Genomic DNA, 3,066 nt, shown 5'->3' with positions numbered 1-3,066 from the left:
TTCACAGTCTGTATATAGTAGACTAGTGGTGGGACTCTTCACAGTCTGTATATAGTAGACTAGTGGTGGGACTCTTCACAGTCAGTATATAGTAGACAAGTAGAAGAACACTTCACAGTCTGTATATAGTAGACAAGTAGAAGAACACTTCACAGTCAGTATATAGTAGACAAGTAGAAGAACACTTCACAGTCAGTATATAGTAGACAAGTAGAAGAACACTTCACAGTCTGTATATAGTAGACAAGTAGAAGAACACTTCACAGTCTGTATATAGTAGACAAGTAGAAGAACACTTCACAGTCAGTATATAGTAGACAAGTAGAAGAACACTTCACAGTCTATATATAGTAGACAAGTGGTGGAACACTTCACAGTCTGTATATAGTAGACAAGTGGTGGAACTCTTCACAGTCTGTATATAGTAGACTAGTGGTGGAACTCTTCACAGTCTGTATATAGTAGACAAGTAGAAGAACACTTCACAGTCAGTATATAGTAGACAAGTAGAAGAACACTTCACAGTCTGTATATAGTAGACTAGTGGTGGGACTCTTCACAGTCTGTATATAGTAGACTAGTGGTGGAACTCTTCACAGTCAGTATATAGTAGACAAGTAGAAGAACACTTCACAGTCAGTATATAGTAGACAAGTAGAAGAACACTTCACAGTCAGTATATAGTAGACAAGTAGAAGAACACTTCACAGTCAGTATATAGTAGACAAGTAGAAGAACACTTCACAGTCTGTATATAGTAGACAAGTGGTGGAACACTTCACAGTCTGTATATAGTAGACAAGTGGTGGAACTCTTCACAGTCTGTATATAGTAGACAAGTAGAAGAACACTTCACAGTCTGTATATAGTAGACTAGTGGTGGGACACTTCACAGTCTGTATATAGTAGACAAGTGTTGGGACACTTCACAGTCAGTATATAGTAGACAAGTAGAAGAACACTTCACAGTTTGTATATAGGAGACAGGTGGTGGAACACTTCACAGTCTGTATATAGTAGACAAGTGGTGGGACTCTTCACAGTCTGTATATAGTAGACAAGTAGAAGAACACTTCACAGTCTGTATATAGTAGACTAGTGGTGGGACACTTCACAGTCTGTATATAGTAGACAAGTGTTGGGACACTTCACAGTCAGTATATAGTAGACAAGTAGAAGAACACTTCACAGTCAGTATATAGTAGACAAGTGGTGGAACACTTCACAGTCTGTATATAGTAGACAAGTAGAAGAACACTTCACAGTCTATATATAGTAGACAAGTGTTGGGACACTTCACAGTCTGTATATAGTAGACAAGTGTTGGGACACTTCACAGTCTGTATATAGTAGACAAGTGGTGGAACTCTTCACAGTCTGTATATAGTAGACAAGTGGTGGAACACTTCACAGTCTGTATATAGTAGACAAGTGTTGGGACACTTCACAGTCTGTATATAGTAGACAAGTGTTGGGACACTTCACAGTCTGTATATAGTAGACAAGTGTTGGGACACTTCACAGTCTGTATATAGTAGACAAGTGGTGGGACTCTACAGTCTGTATATAGTAGACAAGTAGAAGAACACTTCACAGTCTGTATATAGTAGACTAGTGGTGGGACTCTTCACAGTCTGTATATAGTAGACAAGTGGTGGAACACTTCACAGTCAGTATATAGTAGACAAGTGGTGGAACACTTCACAGTCAGTATATAGTAGACAAGTGGTGGAACTCTTCACAGTCTGTATATAGTAGACAAGTGGTGGAACTCTTCACAGTCAGTATATAGTAGACAAGTGTTGGGACACTTCACAGTCTGTATATAGTAGACAAGTGGTGGAACTCTTCACAGTCTGTATATAGTAGACAAGTGGTGGAACTCTTCACAGTCAGTATATAGTAGACAAGTGGTGGAACTCTTCACAGTCAGTATATAGTAGACAAGTGGTGGAACTCTTCACAGTCTGTATATAGTAGACAAGTGGTGGAACTCTTCACAGTCTGTATATAGTAGACAAGTGGTGGAACACTTCACAGTCTGTATATAGTAGACAAGTGTTGGGACACTTCACAGTCAGTATATAGTAGACAAGTAGAAGAACACTTCACAGTCTGTATATAGTAGACAAGTGGTGGAACACTTCACAGTCTGTATATAGTAGACAAGTGTTGGGACACTTCACAGTCTGTATATAGTAGACAAGTGGTGGGACTCTACAGTCTGTATATAGTAGACAAGTGTTGGGACACTTCACAGTCTGTATATAGTAGACTAGTGGTGGGACTCTTCAGTCTGTATATAGTAGACAAGTGGTGGAACACTTCACAGTCTGTATATAGTAGACAAGTAGAAGAACACTTCACAGTCAGTATATAGTAGACAAGTAGAAGAACACTTCACAGTCAGTATATAGTAGACAAGTAGAAGAACACTTCACAGTCAGTATATAGTAGACAAGTAGAAGAACACTTCACAGTCTGTATATAGTAGACAAGTGGTGGAACACTTCACAGTCTGTATATAGTAGACAAGTGGTGGAACTCTTCACAGTCTGTATATAGTAGACAAGTAGAAGAACACTTCACAGTCTGTATATAGTAGACTAGTGGTGGGACACTTCACAGTCTGTATATAGTAGACAAGTGTTGGGACACTTCACAGTCAGTATATAGTAGACAAGTAGAAGAACACTTCACAGTTTGTATATAGGAGACAGGTGGTGGAACACTTCACAGTCTGTATATAGTAGACAAGTGGTGGAACTCTTCACAGTCTGTATATAGTAGACAAGTAGAAGAACACTTCACAGTCTGTATATAGTAGACTAGTGGTGGGACTCTTCACAGTCAGTATATAGTAGACAAGTAGAAGAACACTTCACAGTCTGTATATAGTAGACTAGTGGTGGGACTCTTCACAGTCAGTATATAGTAGACAAGTAGAAGAACACTTCACAGTCTATATATAGTAGACAAGTGTTGGGACACTTCACAGTCTGTATATAGTAGACAAGTGTTGGGACACTTCACAGTCAGTATATAGTAGACAAGTAGAAGAACACT

Source organism: Ylistrum balloti, unplaced genomic scaffold (assembly GCF_031769215.1).
Source record: "Ylistrum balloti isolate Yb309-2 unplaced genomic scaffold, AGI_CSIRO_Ybal_v1 Utg369876, whole genome shotgun sequence".
Taxonomy (NCBI): Eukaryota; Metazoa; Mollusca; class Bivalvia; order Pectinida; family Pectinidae; genus Ylistrum; species Ylistrum balloti.
This window is presented reverse-complemented; position numbering follows the sequence as displayed.